This window comes from Mixophyes fleayi, chromosome 3 (assembly GCF_038048845.1).
Source record: "Mixophyes fleayi isolate aMixFle1 chromosome 3, aMixFle1.hap1, whole genome shotgun sequence".
Lineage (NCBI taxonomy): Eukaryota > Metazoa > Chordata > Amphibia > Anura > Limnodynastidae > Mixophyes > Mixophyes fleayi.
Window position 1 is genome coordinate 158,020,571 of NC_134404.1, and position 21,982 is coordinate 158,042,552.

The 21,982-nt window shown below is 39.9% G+C and overlaps 1 protein-coding gene across 3 annotated transcripts in view; it reads right to left on the bottom strand.

The window, feature by feature from the left end:
- The window catches only part of FILIP1 (filamin A interacting protein 1), a 157,824-nt gene extending 136,961 nt beyond the window's left edge, over positions 1-20,863 (bottom strand). For 2 of the 3 annotated variants that reach the window (XM_075202643.1, XM_075202640.1), the window contains exon 1: positions 20,476-20,863. The gene's annotated coding sequence lies outside the window, so the exon portion shown is untranslated. Of the gene's footprint in view, positions 1-18,842; positions 18,959-20,475 lie in introns of those variants that run through there. The other variant, XM_075202642.1, reaches the window with a different exon arrangement.
- Positions 20,864-21,982: the final 1,119 nt, after the last annotated feature.

Genomic DNA, 21,982 nt, shown 5'->3' on the forward strand with positions numbered 1-21,982 from the left:
GTATCGCCGATATAGAAAATCTTCTATCGCCAAGCTTATGGCAAGAGAGGTATTAGAGCCGAACGCACTTAAACGCATAAGTTTGTGCTCACATACGCAAAACACTTGCCTGTAAAGTTAAAGTTTACGTTTTTCCTGTAGGTCCCTAACAGTCAATGGGAACTGGCGGGGGAGTGTCCTGGGTTTAACATATAAAAAGCTTCTCTGGCTGTTGTACTGCCTCATTTCGTCTGCACAAAATCCCTCCCACGCCGGGGATCATGTAGTATGTTAAGTTGTCTGTGTTTTTGTCGTTATTAACCAATTATTTTCCCTGATACAAAGCAGGCAGTTTAGTGGGAAAGCACTGTGATCAATGACTGATGAAAACGGCGCTAACACTGATTGGCCGCAGGTAAAGTCGGCTCTTAGTCCTTTTCTGTGAAAGACCCCTTGACCTGCTTGGTGTGGGCATGTCATTGTGAGTCTAGAGGATGTAGTCACTCTGACGCCAGAGTTAGCATCAGAGATTCAGTAAGGGATTTTATCCTTGGGTAGTGGATTCAGGTGCATTTTGTCATCCACTCGTTTGGTTCAGTATTCAGTTTTTTAGCTGTTTTGCATTTTTGCTTTCTCCGCCACCAATTTACTTTAATAAACTGTAAACTATTTTGTCAAGTTATCTACATGTCCCAGTCTATATTTTAATTACAGTATTTATTAGGAGTTTATTTAGTAGTTTTAATGTTGGAGGGTGATGGTGTAGTGAAAAGGAGGCATCAACGATTGGCAGTTTACCATTAAAAGATACAGCTTGCCAGGCCAGTGCAGGGTACCTTTGCAAAAAAAATGCTTCCCAATGCTTAGTTTCTAATTTTTACAGATTTAGGCATTTTCTCCCTTTGAACCAACATTGCGAGATCACACATCACATGCGCAGTGGAACTGGAAGCCCAGATTTGGGCTTCCAGTTCCATTTTCCCTAAAAATTTGATTTTTATTTTTTTTAAATGTAGAACCATTATAAAAGAAGAGTAAAATAATAATAATAATAATAATAATAATAATAAAAATAATTAAATTAGCTAAAAAAATGGTTTATTGTAATAATAAATAATTTTTTTAGGTGCTGAGCCACTGCCATCGTGAGGTGACGATAGCTATAGGAGGACAATGGCTATACCAGGTGATTGCCCTCACTGGCCTTAAGGCTTTGGAAGCCCTAAGTCCAGTGAAAATAAATCTAGGGCTTTTTTTGTTTGTCTCTCCTGCTTTTAAATTATATTATATATGTTTTTCATAAAACAATCTAATCTTACCACACTCATAGAGTGAGAAAGAGCTTTTAAAATATTGAAAAACAGGTTCAGCTGGCAAGCTTCATTACCATTTCTACAAATAGCCACACTTGCCTATTTTTCCTACCTTGCTTTCCATGAGATCCAAAGGCTAGGTAAGAAAAGACAAGATTGTCGGGGGATGATGCAATTCATGGTGAAAAGTGGATGGGACAATTGCATTATTGTGCCACCACATCCCTGCCACTAGATGGCTAGTAAGTGCTTCCAGTTGACATGCCAGCTCTCTCTGGAGTCCTTGAGGTTTTTCCTTAATTTGGCATTCTCCTTGATATTCTAGGAGAGAAGGCAACTATGGAAATAGTTCCGTCAGGTAAAAATGAAGTAGTTACTGCTGGTTGGATGTTTACTGCTGTATGTAGGTGACATATGTGTGTATTGTATCTATAGCCAGGGCCGCCATCAGAAATCGTGGGGCCCAGTACAAATGAAGCACAAATGAAGCAGGCAGGGCCCCCCGATGACCCCCCCCCCATGAAACACCAACCCTCCCCCCCTGATGCATTCTTCCTTACCAGGGGGCCCGCTGTCCTCCAGTCCCGGCGTCTCCACTGCTGTTTTCAGCCTGGCTTTTATGGTGACAGCCAGACTGAAGACAGCAGATGCTGGGACTGGAGGACAGCGGGCCCCCTGGTAAGTGTGTGCCGCCGGGCCCCCTAGTGAGCCCGGGCCCGGTACAAGAGTACCCCTTGTACCCCCTGATGGCGGCCCTGCCTATAGCCTCTATGTTCCATAACTCCTAACAAGCCTAATTTTTGGACCCTAAGAGGAATGATGTATCATAAGTGGGTGTGGCTTTACTGGCATGTGGGCGTGGTTTAGGGAAACTCCAGCTTAGCCTACAAATGGCCCCATTAGACTTCAGGAAAACAACTGTGTTATTTCCATTGGACATTTTGTTAACTTCTAAAGGATTATTTTTCATTTTTAAAAAAGGAAATTGTTTTTCAATATTACTGCAAACATAGGTTAGTCCAGACAATCTTACTTTTCAGTCCCATATCCATGGAGTCCTTAAATATGTAGTATGCACAAAACAACATTTTGTAACCTTAAAAAATACATATGACATCTTCTCCTGGTAATTCTGTTGCTGCTAGATGCAAACACAAGTAAATCAATAAGGACATTACATAGTACATTCTGTCCGACACAAGATTCTGGCAGCAAGTCCTACTGTGTACTGAGAGTAGCAACCAAGTTTACATTACACATTCTTTTTACTACTACTTTGATGTACACAGTCAGTAATAACTAGAGATGGTCACTGACCCCCGTGTTTTGGTTTTGGATTCGGTTTTGGATCTGGATTACCGTCGTGTTTTGGTTTTGGTTTTGGTTTTGCAAAACCTCCATTGCGTGTTTTGGTTTTGGTTTTGGTTTTGTTTGGTTTTGTTTTGCTATTTTTTGGGAAAATCCATGTTTTTGGGCCTAAATTAACCCAATTTAGTGCTCCAACTGTTTTAGAGACAAGTAATCTAATTGTTGAGGTAATAAATCATCCCAAAAAACAGTTTAATTCTTCGTTGGTAGGCCTATTCTACACACAAAACAGATTGTCTTCCTCTCCATCTATGCATATTGGCAATGCAGCCATCGTCTTTGAATGTATATTACACCCTACACTTATAGTTAAATATGTAAAGAAATGGAAAAAGCCAGTTTGGTTTCTGTCTCTCAAGGCCCCCCTCCACTTGTATAAAATACCAAAAAATTCAGCCATTATAGACTGTACAATATTAATTGACATGGAGAAAGCCAGTTTGGTTTCTGTCTCTCAAGGCCCCCCTCCACTTGTATAAAATACCCAAAAATTCAGCCATTATAGACTGTACAATATTAATTGACATGGAGAAAGCCAGTTTGGTTTCTGTCTCTCTAGGCCCCCCTCCACTTGTATAAAATACTAAAAAATTCAGCCATTATAGACTGTACAATATTAATTGACATGGAGAAAGCCAGTTTGGTTTCTGTCTCTCTAGGCCCCCCTCCACTTGTATAAAATACTAAAAAATTCAGCCATTATAGACTGTACAATATTAATTGACATGGAGAAAGCCAGTTTGGTTTCTGTCTCTCTAGGCCCCCCTCCACTTGTATAAAATACTAAAAAATTCAGCCATTATAGACTGTACAATATTAATTGACATGGAGAAAGCCAGTTTGGTTTCTGTCTCTCTAGGCCCCCCTCCACTTGTATAAAATACTAAAAAATTCAGCCATTATAGACTGTACAATATTAATTGACATGGAGAAAGACAGTTTGGTTTCTGTCTCTCTAGGCCCCCCTCCACTTGTATAAAATACTAAAAAATTCAGCCATTATAGACTGTACAATATTAATTGACATGGAGAAAGCCAGTTTGGTTTCTGTCTCTCTAGGCCCCCCTCCACTTGTATAAAATACTAAAAAATTCAGCCATTATAGACTGTACAATATTAATTGACATGGAGAAAGACAGTTTGGTTTCTGTCTCTCTAGGCCCCCCTCCACTTGTATAAAATACTAAAAAATTCAGCCATTATAGACTGTACAATATTAATTGACATGGAGAAAGCCAGTTTGGTTTCTGTCTCTCTAGGCCCCCCTCCACTTGTATAAAATACTAAAAAATTCAGCCATTATAGACTGTACAATATTATGAAAAATGGACAAAGCCAGTTTAGGGTCACTCTGTCTATGACACCCTACCCTTAAGGATAAATTGCCCTAACAGCAGCCTTTCAAGATGGTATGTGATATGGAAATGCCACAAGTCCCTTTCCTCTTTGGGGGTAGATTGCACCCTACACTTACATAGAAAGTTTTAAAAAGATGTTATCGGCATCATCTTCAGCTTCATCCTCACCCTCATCAGTGTTATCGTCATCATCACAGACTATCAATTCATCGCCGCTTGAATCCGCCATTAGAGAACAGTCAGTGCTTGCATGTCTTGGATGGTGAAGGCCTTCCTCGTGGAAGATGTAGTTCATTTTTATAAACATCATTTTCTCCACATTTTTGGGAAGTAACCTTCTACGGCGATCACTGACTAAGTTCCCTGCTGTGCTGAACACTCGTTCAGAGTACACACTGGAGGGTGGGCAGCTTAGGTATTGCAAAGCAAGTTTGTACATGGGTTTCCAAATAGCTTGCTTTTCTTCCCAGTAAGGAAAGGGACTGTCTGACATTTCCATATCAACTACCTCTTGAAAGTAATCCTCCACCATCCTTTGCATGTTTATACTCATATTGGATGGACTTATGGGCAAAGTGACACTTTTTTTTGAAAAATCCTTCAAACCAGCCCAGATGTTAAATTGTTCTCGTCTGCCCCCTGTGTCTTCCCTGCTTCTTTTTTGGAAATTTAATTTTTTACGAGCAACAGCTTGAGAAAGTGAAGGAGGACACGTCGTCAAGCCGAGGCCCAGTTCAGCGGCCAACTTGCTGAGCAATAGCTCCTTGCAAAAGTTCACATCTCGCTCATTTACAAGTAAAGACTCAATGTAGGTTTTAAACCTTGGATCAAGCACAGTGGCCAAAACGTACTGATCCGAGTTCAAGATCTTAATAACTCGAGGATCATTGTGAAGCGAATTAAGTACTTGATCGACAAGGCCAACATACTTTGCTGAATTGCTTGCTTTCAGCTCCTCCTTCATTTTCTCAAGCTGCTTTTCCAATAGTCTAATTAAAGGAATGACTTGGCTCAAACTAGCAGAGTCTGCACTGACCTCACATGTCACAACTTCAAATGGTTTCAGCACCTTGCACAGCACTGAAAGGATTCCCCACTGTGCAAGAGTGAAATACATCCCCCCTCCTTTCCCAATGTCATGACTTGTGCAATATGCTTGGATGGCTTTGCGCTGTTCCTCCATCCTCTGAAGCATGTACAGGGTGGAATTCCACCGAGTTACCACCTCTTGCTTAAGTTGGTGGCAGGGCAAGTTAAACTGCTCTTGGAGCTGCTGTAATCTCCTACATGCTGTGGCTGAATGCCTGAAATGGCCTGAAATTTTACGGGCCACCGAAAGCATCTCCTGCACCTCACGGTTGTTTCGTAGGAAGCTCTGCACCACCAAGTTGATGGTGTGAGCAAAACAGGGAATATGTTGGAAATCACCCAGCTGTAATGCTCGCACTATATTGTTGGCGTTATCTGAAATGACATACCCTGGGGAGAGTCCGAGTGGTATAAGCCATGCATCAATCACATCTCTCAGTTTGCGTAACAAATTGTCAGCCGTATGCCTGTTAGTGAAGCCGGTGATACAAAGAGTGGCCTGCCTGTGACAAATGTTACGTAGTGGTGTACATGCTGCTGCTGTTCCTGCTGGTGAAGGTGAATGACCAACCCAGTGGGCTGTCACAGTCATATAGTCTTTGGTTTGGCCACTTCCACTTGTCCACATATCTGTGGTTAAGTGAACAGTGGGCAGAATGGCATTTTTCAGCGCAATCTCTACATTTTTACACACTTTTTGGTATAGTTGTGGAATAGCTTTACGGGAGAAATGGTGTCGCGATGGAATTCTGTAACGCGGACACAAAACCTCAATTAACTGTGAAAAACCAGCTGCGTTTATGGTGGAGATTGGACGCAGATCTAACACTAACATTGCAGCCATGGCGTCTGTGATTCGCTTGGCGACTGGGTGACTGCTGTCATATTTGCTTCCCCTCGCAAAGGATTGTTTCACAGTTAATTGCTGAAATGTAGGACTGCTCATTTTATTCACCTGCCTCTGGGATGACGATTCACCCCCAGCAGCAGCAACAGCAGCAGCAGGACTAACGCTTTCTTCAGAGGAATCAATAATAGTGCCGGAGTCATCCAGCCTTAAGTGGGATGCCGGGCTAACTCCGAGCGCTACTGAGGATATTGATGAGGATGGTGTGGTGGGTGTATTTTGTGGCCGTCGGTATGTCGGTGAGCGGAGGGTCTTAGCTGATGAGGGAGTGCTTGTATTCTTTTGGGAAGAACTTTCAGCTTTTCCCAACACTTTGCCATGAACTCTCGTTAAATGGCGTAACATAGACGAGGTTCCAAGATGGTTAAGGTCCCTCCCTCGACTGACTGTGGCTTCACATACACTACAAATGGCTATACAATTGTTGTCTGGATTTGGGTAGAAATAATTCCACACATAAGAAGTGGATTTTTTTGTTTTATGCCCAGGCATGACAATGGCCTTTTTCTTGTCACGTGCCAGAACTGCTGCCACTGGTGCAGGACTTACACAAACAACCTCATCCTCATCAACATCCTCATTAGCGCCCTCGTCGCCTACACAAATCTCCCCCTCATCCTCTTCTAATTCCAAAGTGGCATCCTCAATTTGGGTATCACCGGCTACACTCGGGCTATTAAGGCACACATCAGCAGAATGCTCACGATTAGACATCCCACTGTTGGATGGACTCTCCACAGGGATTGTTGTCATTTGTGAATCAGAGCAAATATTCTCCTGTAATGCCTCACTGGTATCTTGCAGCTCAGCTTTGACGCGTAACAGTAGTTGTGCACCAATTGTAGGCTGGGTAACTTTTTGGGATCTGCCACTAATAGCCAAAGGTGAAGGCCTCATTCTCTCTTTGCCACTGCGTGTGTAGAATGGCATGCTTGCAATTTTTTTTTTATCGTCACTTAACTTTTGCTCAGTTACACTTCGTTTTCGCTTCAATACAGTAAATTTTTTTTTGGTTTTTGTTTTTTGCACTAATTTGAAAACACTCTGTTGTTTGACATCGCCTTGGCCAGATGACGTACTGGGAACACTAACATCAGGACTGGTGACAGAACCTGGTTGCTCATTTAGATCATATGTGGACTGCTTTGAATCCATTGCGTAGATACTGCTGACAGATATGACTTTTGACAGCCAGAAATATTAATGCACAATTAGGGAGGACACCCTAAAAACACAGAGGAGTGCTAAAATTTATTGAGTAGATACTGCTGACAGATATGACTTTTGACAGCCAGAAATATTAATGCACAATTAGAGAGGACACCCCAAAAACACTGAGGAGTGCTTAAAATTATTGAGTAGATACTGCTGACAGATATGACTTTTGACAGCCAGAAATATTAATGCACAATTAGGGAGGACACCCCAAAAACACAGAGGAGTGCTAAAATTTATTGAGTAGATACTGCTGACAGATATGACTTTTGACAGCCAGAAATATTAATGCACAATTAGAGAGGACACCCCAAAAACACTGAGGAGTGCTTAAAATTATTGAGTAGATACTGCTGACAGATATGACTTTTGACAGCCAGAAATATTAATGCACAATTAGGGAGGACACCCCAAAAACACAGAGGAGTGCTAAAATTTATTGAGTAGATACTGCTGACAGATATGACTTTTGACAGCCAGAAATATTAATGCACAATTAGAGAGGACACCCCAAAAACACTGAGGAGTGCTTAAAATTATTGAGTAGATACTGCTGACAGATATGACTTTTGACAGCCAGAAATATTAATGCACAATTAGGGAGGACACCCCAAAAACACAGAGGAGTGCTAAAATTTATTGAGTAGATACTGCTGACAGATATGACTTTTGACAGCCAGAAATATTAATGCACAATTAGAGAGGACACCCCAAAAACACTGAGGAGTGCTTAAAATTATTGAGTAGATACTGCTGACAGATATGACTTTTGACAGCCAGAAATATTAATGCACAATTAGGGAGGACACCCCAAAAACACAGAGGAGTGCTAAAATTTATTGAGTAGATACTGCTGACAGATATGACTTTTGACAGCCAGAAATATTAATGCACAATTAGAGAGGACACCCCAAAAACACTGAGGAGTGCTTAAAATTATTGAGTAGATACTGCTGACAGATATGACTTTTGACAGCCAGAAATATTAATGCACAATTAGAGAGGACACCCCAAAAACACTGAGGAGTGCTTAAAATTATTGAGTAGATACTGCTGACAGATATGACTTTTGACAGCCAGAAATATTAATGCACAATTAGGGAGGACACCCCAAAAACACAGAGGAGTGCTAAAATTTATTGAGTAGATACTGCTGACAGATATGACTTTTGACAGCCAGAAATATTAATGCACAATTAGAGAGGACACCCCAAAAACACTGAGGAGTGCTTAAAATTATTGAGTAGATACTGCTGACAGATATGACTTTTGACAGCCAGAAATATTAATGCACAATTAGAGAGGACACCCCAAAAACACTGAGGAGTGCTTAAAATTATTGAGTAGATACTGCTGACAGATATGACTTTTGACAGCCAGAAATATTAATGCACAATTAGAGAGGACACCCCAAAAACACTGAGGAGTGCTAACATTTATTGAGTAGATACTGCTGACAGATATGACTTTTGACAGCCAGAAATATTAATGCACAATTATGGGGGACAACCCAAAAGCGCTGGGGAGTGCCAAATATGAAGAAAAAATAATAAACCTCTATCCTCCTCTCTGCACTAGCGATTTTGGTTAGAGCAATTGCAAGAACAATATTGTATTCTTTCTCTGTCCCTGCTCTAATTAGCCTATGACTACACCCTGCTCTCTCCCTCTGTCAAATGGCGATGGATTGCTGTGGAGGCGTGTATTTATAAAGTTGAAGTATCGCGAGAACCGAGTCCCGAGATCCGACGACGTCACAATGACGTTCGGCCTCGATTTGGATTCGGAATTGGCGGGAGAGTACCGAGCTGCTCAGCTCGGTACTCGGATACCCAAAGTTCGGGTGGGTTCGGTTCTCGGAGAACCGGACCCGCCCATCTCTAGTAATAACGAAAGCATCAAATATCACAATGCACAATCAACAATCTATCATATATTTGATGCAGATTGTTACACATTTATTTGTTTTCATACTCTATTGTTTGCAAAATGACAGTCTGTTTTATGTAGATAGAAATGAGATTGTTTGTTAGATTATTGTAATAATTAATTTTGTGTTTTATTGTTATACCAGTTATATCCAAGTGCTTTACACATTACAAATGTAATAAGTTAATCATCTTGATAAGGTTGTGTATCAGGGCCGTCTCTTCCATTTGGCACGATGGGCAGGTGCCCAGGGGCCCTGCAGGCAAGGGGGGCCCGTCCGAATCCTAAAAAAAAAAAAAAAAAAATTTTTTTCTTTTTAAATACTTACCTTGTGGTCACATCAGCGGTGATCCGGCTCCCTCCCTGGTCCCCTCTTCCGTGCTGTGCTCGCAGTGAATGCTGAGCGTGATGTCACGCCCAGCATTCACTGCAACCACAGCACGGAAGAGGGCAGAAGAGACTCAGCGGCGCAGAAAAAAGAAGAGGATCGGACTTAAGGTAAGTTAAGGGGGCCCCTATATATATATATATATATATATATATATATGTAAAAAAAAAGTGATTATATATATAATCACGTTTTTTTTTTACATACATATATATTTTTTATACACACGCAACACTATTATATATATATATATATATATATATATATATATATATATATATATTTTAGGGGCCCGGTACACTGCATTGCCCGGGGGCCCATAAAGTAGTTAAGGTGGCTACTCTTTATTTATATAATTTCAGATATAATTATATCATACTTGCCAACTTTTCGTTGGCTTCAGGGAGGTCCTGGGGGAGGTGGGGGTGCGGTCACGGGGCTTGACGATTAGCATCATTTTTGGCCTCCCCCCTAAATGATTGTCACAATTTTGGCCAATTACAGTAGGGGCGGTGCTAAGATGACACGATATTTGCGTCATTGAGCCTCCCCCTCCATGTCACTTATCTATTGCGGGGGCGAGAACCAGGAAGTTGCCCTGGTCTCCTGGGAGCCCGGAAGTTCACCCAGAAATGTGAGAGTGTCCGGGAGAGTAGACAACTATGCGTTAAAGAAAAGCAGCTAATGAATCTCTAGAGACTGAAGTGTCTTTTACACTTCTGTCTCCATTACTGAAGTCATGTTGTCTTAACTGTCAGTATTTGATTAAATCTTGGTCTCCATGAAAATGGCCACCTCCATAGGCATCAATACATGGACATAGGACACAATTTCTGAACTGTGTCATCATGCCACAGATGGCGAAGCCAACCATGTCTTGTACTGGGTCAGCATCAGGGAGAATGTCAGACTCTTCAGGGAGTGAGAGAGATCACCCCTATTTCAGGGAGTTTCCCTGACATTCAGGGAAAGTTGGCAAGTATGAATTATATACTTTACAATCACAGCTATTTTAAAACATCTATTCATTTGCAGCCTTTCCTTGAATATGGTCACATGTGTTTCTTTGTGCTAACCTGTTGATGTCAGGAAGCACAATAACACTGGCACAGCAGTTATCGTCATTACTATAAGGGCAGTGGAAAGAGGAGTATGTGAGGGGTGAAGACACATGTTTACATATTTGTTAGTTCAGTGGTTCAATTAGTGCGAGAGTGTAGGGGGTTTCGTAAAATGCATCCATTAAGTGGGTCCTATCACAGGAATACACACCGAATTCAATTAGATATGGCTCTATTTTTACTTGCTGACAAATGCCATATTACATATTTTATAGTTTTATGTATGCAGATGGTACATAAAATAGGCACACTATTATTTAAATTTGTATATAAATCCCTCCCTAGTACAAGCTACATTAATTATGCAAGATTGACATTGAAGCTTTCTGCATGTCATAAGTACTGCATTTTTATTTGAAAGGTGGTGGATATTATTGTTTCATTATTGTGATTGTCTGTGCGGACCTCACCATAGAGGCGGTCCCAGAGTAGGATGTGGTCAATCATGTAAAGCCTGCATCCAATCCTGAGGTTCCCTCTTAAGCCTGGTACGCTCTGCTGCTGCCAAGTTACCCAGCCATTCACTATGACTATTTTGATGTGGCAGGGGATTATCATTCCCTTTAAATTTATTTTTCTGGCAGCTTTGGGATACTTTTGTTTTAAGCATCTGTGCAAATTTGCTCCTTTAATTTACTTTGCTCCTAACTCTGAATGATGCAATGAGGAATTTGCATATTGTGAGAAAGAATTGAGAGGGATAACAAACGTGGAGATTATTGTGTACTAAATGTGAGTAAATAGAAAATATTATTAAATGTGAACTTGACACAGGTAAAGTGCATACCCCTGCACAATTATAAATAGCTTCTACATAACAACTGAAGTTCTATGTCAGAGAAGAAAAATCCATCAGTTCTAGATCATACAGCTTGCAAGAAAATCAACCTGGTAAAATTAATAATAAACATTGAGGGGGCTGGATCACATCTGACAATGGAGAAAATTCCGGAGTACTATACATATGTTTTCGTCTGTTTGCCAAAGATATACTACATCAAGTAGCAAGCTGGGGCACACCCAGTTATACATTAACCGAGATAAGCTTATATATCTCAGTTCAATGATAGCAGTGAAAAAGAAATAATATGCTGATAATTTGCATAGACCCAAGAGACCTAATCAGATTGTAATGAGAGGATGCTAATATTAAATGACATCTCATAAAAATTGTCAGAAATGTGGGGCAAAACTGTGACACAGTGGTCAGCATTGCTGCTTCAGAGAGTTGGGGTAATGGGTGCAATCTTGAACAGGGCCCTCTATGTGTGGAGTTTGTATGTTCTCTTTGTGTTTGCATGGGTTTCCTCTCACAGTTCAAAGACATACTGGTAGGTAAATTGGCTTCTTTCAAAGTGGCCCTAGTTCTAGTGTGTGTGTGTATGTGTGGGTGGTAAGGAGATTAGACTGTAAGCTCCAATGGAGCAGGAACTGATGTGAATGATTCCATATTCTCTGTCAGTACTGTATAATATGATTGGCGCTATATAAATAAATGATAATAATAATATTTAGATAATACTTGATACCCAATCTGGATGCTGGCAACTATTACACTGTACACTAGAACACTGAGTTAAAACATGTAAGAGCAGAGACACAAAATAATAATAAACCTTGCACTCCTGGTAGCTACATACCTGAGTTTATAGCGAGTAAGCCACCATGAGAATGTAGTTGGATGGATAGATGGATAGATAGATAGATAGATAGATAGATAGATAGATAGATAGATAGATAGATAGATAGATAGATAGATAGATAGATAGGACTAGCAAAAGTTTAGTCTAAAAATATGTAGAGGATACAAAAGAAATACATCACTGGCACAAACGCCCAGCCTGCCCAAAAAAACGCAATCTGAACAGATGGCCGTGACTGGCGTTACCTTAGTCACTTAGCAATGAATACACCTTTTCTGCCACCACGAAGGACTTATTATGGTGTCCTTATGTTCACCAGAACCACTTATTAATGTTTCACACTTAAATCACATACACATGTAGCATGAGCCTCCCTGGGCTTCGTAAATTCACAAAGAGTCACGGAGAACACACTAGATTACATTTATTTAATCTGAATTATGATTCCAAGGCTTAGTTACAAAAATTAATAACAAGACTTACAATAAATTGCACAGATAAGTCTCAGAAAATAAAATAGGAAATAAAATCAGAGTCACTACTTACTAGTTAAGACCTGGGGGTAAATGTATTATCCTCCGATTTTTTCAACTCGCCGGAAATCGGCGACTTTGCAGGTAAAATTTAAAGCGACGATGGCTTGTAAAGGCAAGTTCGCCGCTTTAAATTTTCAATCCAAAGTCGCCGATTTCCGGCGAGTTGAAAAAATCGAAGGATGATACACTTACCCCCTGGTGTGTGAGGAAACACAATTGAGAAATATGGGACATTTCAGTCTTGATAGACCCCTTTATGAAAATGCACACATTTTTGTCAAAGGCAGAAGATTTTAAACCCTTCTTACAAGCTCTTCACCCCCATTTTAGGAATTACATTTTCAATTAAGTCAGATTGTTTCCCAAAATGACACAGAGCTTTCCGAAGTACATAATCTATCACTAAGATATATGTTTGGGCACCTCAGAGAATCTCTCACCTCTGCTCTGCTTGAGTTGCTAGATGGTTTACAACTTTGGGGCTTCAAACTCCTCCAAGATCCTTATCTATACCGGGCCTGGCTAGTTTCAAAAGATTAATGACACTTGCATAAGTTCAAACTCATCTCATCTAGCAAAGCACACACTGAGATTACATTACAAGGTTACATAGAATATTCACATTGTCATACATGAATTCAACAGAAAATAACAATCAGTCATTAGATATACTACATAATCGTCACAAGCACCTTGGTAAAAAAAAAAATGGGGCTTTTGTAAGAGTAGGTCACATTTTGTGCTCTGAGTGCATGGGTTACCAACCTCTTGAAGAAAAATGTAAACTTACGTGTGTATGTTGGCTTACAAGTATCTCAAAATACAGCCAACTCACAGCAGAATTTTTGCATCAAGCGTACAAATGCATATACTTAAATCCAAAACAGAGGCAAGAGGCAATCTTTCAAAAAAGTAAAGACTCTAGGTGGAATTGACTACAATGGTCAGAAAATTTAAATATTCCAGGACCTCTCCTGGCATACACTTCAGCTCAGACGTATGCTCAAGGCTCTGACAGATGCTCTCCGCAACCAAAATATTAAATATAGATGGAGCTTTCCTTTTGGCCTACAAGTTACTCTCAATGGGTGAACCGAATCTGTGCGATCTCCCTCTGATCAAACCTCCTTTTTGTTCAGCTATGGATATTCAAAATATCCAACTCCCGGATTGGCGAGATTACCTTGCAAGACTAAACCCTCCATTGACAGGGACTTGGCAGACAGCTGGTAACTTAAGATCATCATCTAAACGAAGACAGAACCATCCAGGAGACCCTGTCACCTGATCAAAGTACCTATAACATTTAGTTTTTTCTCTCCTATTGCAGGACCTTTGACTGTAGGCCCTACTATTTTCCAGTCTCCAGGCCTTAAAACTGTTCTTAATTAAATGTTTATTATGTGTCTTAACATCTGATATTCCAGTTCAATCATCCTGAGGTGGTTCATACGAAGTTATGTTTTTGTTATTGCTCTTCCCCTGACAAGTAGCCACCACAGTTGACACTAGGCCTACCCAAGTGTCCCTCTAGTGGACACCTTATCACCTTATTCTAGATTTGGATACTTTGAGACACCTTAGCAGATTATTGCATTATACTGTAGTTTACATTAACACTTTTACTTATTCGTTTTTGCTGTATTCAGCCTAGCATGACTCAGAGGATAATCCTCCATAGCTACTTCATTAATATTTAAGCTCTAGTGGTTGCCTTGGTTGCAGACCCCCATTGACCCCCACCACTGTATGTTTTTCCAGAGGATGGGTGAGGCTCTACCCCTCCCCTCCGTCTGGAGCGATATATATACTTTGTTCTATTTATAATATGTAGAACAACTATTTATAATATTTGAAGTTCTGTGCCCTCCATTCCCTCAGGAGCGTCTTCCTATAAAAATTTAGAATTTAAGCTTTATATCTTTATATTTTGCTGTTTCCACCTTCTATGTACCCATGTGACCTGCACCTTTAAGGTTATCTCGGGTAATGCTAAAGGGTTAAATCTCCCGGAGTAACGCTCATGTGTCCTGCGTGAATTCCACAAAGAAAGTGCTAATGTTGTTTTCGTACAGGAGACACACTTTAAGTATGGATCCTCTCTGGTCTTTCAAGATTGCTATTACCATAACTCGTACTTTAGCAACAACAGCACTGATAAAACCCTCAGAGTTGCAATACTTTTTTCAAAATCACTTCCTTTTACCAGGTTACAAAAGACTAGACTGGTTGAGGGGAGATCCCTCTTGGTTAAATGTAAGCTTTATGACACTGTTTATACATTTGTTAATCCAAACAAAGGCCAACACGCCTTTCTGATTTCAGTCCTGGAAAAGATTGAGGATCTGGCTGAGGCTGTGCTGGTGGTTGGGGGTGAATTCAATAGGTCAATTCACCCGGAACTGGACTCATCCAATGGAGCTCCCAGACTTCGTAGGCCTGCGAAAGTAAGGCGCACCCTACACGGTTTTCAGCTGGCCGATACGTGGAGGATACAACATCCTACAATCAGAGATTATACCTTCTTTTTGCACCAACATGGGGTTTAGTCCCGGTTTGACTATTTATTCCTCTCACATAGACACCTCCATTTAGTTCATTCCACATCTATAGGCCAAGCGGCTTAGACTGATCACACACACATAACCCTAACATTACTCCTGTCCCAACCCAGGATAAAAAGCTGTTCATGGAGACTTAATGAACTTCTACAAAATTTCTATTGTAGGACTCAAGTTGAACAAGCCCTAGATGATTATATGGAGTTCAACATCACCTCGGAGATCTTGGCAGTGTCACTATGGGAAGCTCATAAAGTGTGTTATTCGGGGTAAACTAATTCAAATAGGTTCCTACATGAAAAAGGAAAAGAAAGCCCTCGAAAACCAGCTTCTTCATAAAATCATCAATCTTGGGGTAAATGTATCATACCCCGGTTTCTTCATCTCGCGGGAGTTCGGCGTCTTCTCAGCTTAAATTTAAAGCGGCGCTGCCTTGTAAAGGGAAGTTTCCCTTTACAAGGCAGCGCCACTTTAAATTTAAGCTGAGAAGACGCCGAACTCCCGCGAGTTGAAGAAACCGGGGTATGATACATTTACCCCCTTGAGCCTAAACCTAAAGCCACTTTGGCCTCGGAGGTATTAGCAGAACTCACAGAAGCTAAATCATCCCTAAATAAACTAGTGTACGACAGAATAAAATTAAACTACTGTAACCGTTACTTTCAGTGGGGTAATAAACCCGGTTTGATGCTTGCAAAGAGCTAAATCTTTCATAGCAACGATTAAAAACGACAAAGACATAGACACCCAGCTTACGTCAGACATAGCAACATCATTCCACTTTTACTATTCCCGTCTCTACAACATCTCAGGACAAGCTCCTTGGGCTGATTCTCTAGAAAAGACCCCTTATATATCTGCCTATCTTCAGGAGATTGGGTTCCCCACTCTCGCAGATGCTGATATCTCCCTTTTGAAACATTCTTTAAAAGCCCCGGCCCTGACGAGTTTTCAGTCTCTTATTATAAGGTTTTCAAAAATAAACTTATCCCTCTAATGGTATCGGCCTTCAATGCAGTTTTGGAAGACGTCCCATTTTCCATGCATTCTCTAGCAGCACACATCACAGTAATACCGAAAGAGGGCAAAGACCCATCTCAATGCCCAAGGTTCCATCCGATTTCCTTTCTCAATGTGGATATTAAACTTTACGCAAACTTATCGCCAACCGCCTGAAATCTCTTCTCCCGTACTTAATTCACTCTGATCAGGTTGGTTTTGTTCCTGGCCGTGAGGCTAGAGACAACACAACTAAGGTCATTGATTTGATTCACTCAGCACTGTACTCAGATACCCAAGCTTTGTTTATATCCATGGACGCTGAAAAAGCATTTGATCGTATTGATTGGTCATTTATACAGTGCATGCTCTCTCACATGGGTCTAGGCACAGTAGCGCTCCACAGGATTTTAGCTCTTTAACACTCCCCCACAGCACAAACTAAAATAAACAGGACACTCTCGAAACTGGTATTGATTGGTAACATTACCAGACAGGGCTGCCCACTCTCCCCACTAATTTTTTACTCTGTATGGAAGCTCTAGCTAGGTCCATTAGAGCAAATCCTGACATATCAGGATTACAAGTAGGAAAGATAGAATAATAATTAGCTGTGTTTGCGGATCATCTCCTGGCCATGGTCACTAACCCGATTGTATCGATTCCAAACTTAAGGAATTCCAACGTTTTGGTTCCCTTTCTAATTTCAAGATTAATTACTCAAAATCGGTGACCCTTAATATCACACTACCTAACCCATGTTGCTGAGAGTATCCAACAAACATTTCCATTTCATTGGCATCCCCATCACTTTAAATTGCTAGGTTTGTTGACCCCTATTGACCTGTCACGTCTTTTTAACCTCAATTTTGGTCCTTTAATTACGCGGCTTCGAGCAGATCTAAGAGAGTGGAGGGGAAAGACCTTCTCCTGGATAGGTCGGGTCACTATAATTAAGATGAATATTCTCCACCGCATGCTCTATCTTCTACAAATGCTTCTAAAATAGCGAGTTGGCACATTACCCTATTTGTATACAATATTATGAAATGTCATATATACAAGAGAGAATATTGTCTTGACAGTGTTATTAATAAATGCAAGTCATATTTCCATTATATAATAATAAAATGTAATACAAACATCCCCTCATGTGTCATTCACTGATTTATAAATAAAATGGGAAACTTATTTTCTACAGTAGTCTAAACTGAAATGACAAATAAATAATCTGAACAGATGGGCGCGCCTTGACATAATATAGCCACAATACTAATAAATAAAGTATTATAAGCTGAAGTGGTCAATACACAAGATGCCAATCAGAAGTGGCTAGATAGTACTGCTAGTGTTATCATCACGCATTTTTACAACAGACCTCTGTACCCATAAAAGATATGCCTCAAAAAAATTCCAAGTTTAAGATAAGCACAAAAATTGACATGTATCCAACTCTAAATTATGCCAATAGAGTTTGTTGTGTGTAGTTTATTCCACCGTTATGAAAAGCTGTCATATTTGGAAAAGGTTTTGCTCATTGTGCTTGCCACTCATGCTTTGATATATTGGGCATATGGTTTGATATTAAAGTGTATGTGGCCCCATAACACAAAGAATTGGGCATGGCCATAAATCTAGTCAGAAAATAGTTATTTTTGGGATGATAGGTGCAGTCATCTTCTGACCACTCTAACAGGCCCAAGTGAAAACAGCAAGGCCAGTTTAAGAAGAAAAACATTATAAACAGTTATTACAACAGTACCACCACAGTGCTTATAAATGATGGAGTAGTTGTTACAAATAAAGATTATTTATGTTATGTATACCAATATACAAATGTAAGATTATATTAAACTAGGTACAATGGATCAACTAACCCCTTAAGGACCACAATTTTTATTGTCCCATATGATATGACCAGAACAGTTTTTACATTTCAACTTTTACTGTAAATAACTTTATATTTTGTAGTGAATTTTACATGTACTTCCTCTTGGCAGCATGTTCTGGTACAATTTTTTTTGTTAGCTAAAAATTATCAGAAGCTGGAAACAATGCACTGAATCAAGGTTTTGATTCTTATTGTTACGCAGTTAATGTTCTGCCATAAATGTGTTTTTTTCTTTGCCAAAAAATGTATAAGGTTAACCAGTGTGATTACAATGTAATCACACTATAACTACTGGGTTTGCCACCTAAAGTTAACAGGACTTTCTTTGTGCTCAGTATATACAGCATAGTACCGCCCACATTTACAGATATCAATAATGGCAACTCTCAGTAAGAAAAGGTTGAACTGATTTAAGTCAGTATAAAACAGATTTGCACAGTTCACATTTCTGAATACATGCTATGGATATCTGGACAGCCTAAACAGTACAGATGACAGCTGGACCATTCCTTGTCAGTCTTAGCGCCAGTGTTAAAATGAATTACCTTTTTTGGCACTGGTGGAACTGATGGATCATGAAAGAAAAAAGGAATTCCAGGATGAAGACTGAATCTGGGCTGGGAATCCAAAGTCACATGCTGCCTTCTCCTGCTCACATCCTATCACTTGCCTCCCTCTTCATCAAACAGCACACTTCTGCTTTCAAACGTCTCTCAGCTGATCACTGTCAAATACTCCATCAGCTGTAATGCTGGGAGATGGTCCAACCTCTATCACATACACACAACAACTAAGCAAAAATATGATACTGTTTTCGTGTTAGCTGTTGGCTTAAGTCTGCACCTAAATACATAAACAAAATATTTTATACGTAGAATCTATCTGATTCGTCACCTGTGTCAAAACATCCATAACAGAGACGTGTAGCTGTTTTTCATCACAAGTGCAGCTTTACCAGTATATGTTTTTTAAAAATTCATGAAACCATTTTGAAAAGTACATAATCTCTTTGGTCGTATTTACTAGCACCAACATCCCTTGGCACCTGTTTCTAGAATGTTTTCTGTTCACTTATCTTGCAGGATAGCAAGGATATCTCTGTGGTAATGTCTGGAATGTGGAAGTAGAAGCACATTACGGTAGTAGCACTAATAACTGGATAATGCGTCTTTGCCTTGCTTTGCTCTCACTGTGCAAGTAATAACATAATGGTACAATGGTTTGTATCAGAATGCAGAGTGGTGTGGAATATTATACTAAGTGTATCCCAATGGATCAATCTCTTATAAGCTGCCAAAGGAAATGTGTCATTGCAGTTATATGAAAAAAAGGATACACCCTTAAATACTGTCTGTTTGAATTAAAAAGTAATAATACATTTTTCAAGAAAAATTTAATAATAGTTAATGTCTCAGCTGCTGAATGCTAATTATATTGTGCCCATTTCACAAAAAACAATTCCAAAATAAAAAAGATCACAGAAATATTACTATATTAATATTACTGGAAAATATTGTCCCTATTTTTTAATATTGAGCAACTGCAGAGCACCACGTCTGTTCTATATGCTGGATGCACTTTTCAAGTTCGCTCTTACTCAGTATTTACAATAAAATAGAATTATTTTTAAATCCTGAGTAATAGATGTGCATATCTCTGCTGACGTAGATTAAAACCCATGTCCGATATGTCCATGGAAATTGTATTCAGTTGTTGGCAACAATGAGATGGCATGGAGCTGAAATCACAATGAGCTTATACAGTATGTTTGCTCTCTAAATATGAATATGACCCTCAGCAATAGACTGTTACAATGACGTCTGCATATCTCTTTAAAAAAAAAAACCCAGAAAGCATCTCTGCAATAGTAAATCAATCTGGAAAAGTTACAGTTTGTTTACATTTTGAATACAACTATGTACAGAAGATAATTATGCAATAGCCAATGCCCTCAATGTTGCTGCCCACTGCATGACCATATTGTCAAAAATACACACATTATTTATGTTCTTTAAAAAAAATGCAACAATTATTGGTACCTGTATGCAGTATGTCTTAGAAATTAGGCATGTTCTCAGCATATATGTACACGTAAATAAAAGTGTGTTATATAGAAAATAGAATATTCCTTTAAAGCATTGATTAGTGGGATATTAAAGAAAAAATCTTTTGTCTTACCTGGCAAAATGTTCCAAAGTGTACCAGAGAATGCGTTCCTCAGAACTGTCCTGTATTGATTGAAGCTTTCAGTGGCTTTTCTTGAAAAGCAAAGTGTACTAGTGGTAACAGTAAACCTCTACTACTGAAACATTGACAGAGCATCCACCAAACAAAAGATGAGTCTACACCACTCTGAGCTCTGCTAAATTGTGCAGTAAATGGTAGCATGCAAATATCCCAGTCACACAAGGAGGAGGTGACACATGCACCCACCCAAAATTTTGGATGATTTTTTTTCTTTTCCCTTCAACTGTTGCTAGGTGTTATTGGGGTTTGGCAGTATGGTTCTCAGATAATGTTTCCTCTCTTTTGGTCTCCTCTGGCTCTGTTAGAGTAGAGACTTTGTTGAACAGTTTCTCCTGTGCTATATTTAACTGGTGTTCTCAGCCAGTCAGGCTTGTCAACAGCTGAGAAGTCTGTAGCATTCTTGTTCCTGTTGTAAAGCAGCTATAAGTTATCAGTGGACTCCCTGAGATTACTGTCCAGTGAGCTCATTGGGAGACAACAAACAACTATTAATATAACAAAGCATAGTCACGTTATCTCTATGTTTAACGTGTACCAGAGGAGCTAGTAGTGCTCAGCTCTCAGGCAAAGTTATTTTCTGACTTGCTTGAGCCAAGCGTCATTTCATTAATCACCACAGTGCTACAGTTTGCATGTTGCTGTCAATACCAAAGCAGTTAGGAGTATAACCTAAACATTGTTATGCCATGTTCTGCATTATTAATGCCAAAATCTCAGAGCAACTTAAATTTATACATTTGGATCTTTAGTCTTTGATTCTACGCTACAGTCAATACCTGAATGTTGAAGTCTGTGTTTGTACATATTGATGGTTAGATAGACAGATATCATACATCCCACTGGTACCAATTTAGAAGGGACAGTTCCATTTTGTGCCACCCAGATACATTGATAGATAGATTCATATGGGAAATAATATATAAATAGATTAGATAGATAGATGGTGCCACAGAACACACAGAAAAGGTAAATTTACTAAAAATCTGCCCACCACAGAGATGCAGAGTCTAACGTGATAAAGGTCTGCGCCAGGGACCCTTGCAAGGAGGTTTTGGTTTTCGTTGTTAGCACCACGCAGGTCACGTTTCTACAGATGGGTACCAGGAAAGACTGACAGGTGTGACGAATGTTCACAGGCAAAGAAGATATCAGAAGAGCATAGCAGTTCCCAACACGGGAAATCAGGAGATGAGGAGGAGTTGTGGATACAGGATACTGGATACTAGGTTTAGCTGAAAAGCACTGGACACTGGATACCAAGATTAGCTGAGAAGCACAAGACACTGGACACCAGGATTAGCTGAGAAGCGCAGGATACAGGATACCAGGATTTGCTGAGAAGCACAGGATGCCAGATACCAGGATTAGCTGAGAAGCACTGGATACAGAATACCAGGCTTTGCTGAGAAGCACAGGATGCCAGAGACCAGGATTAGCT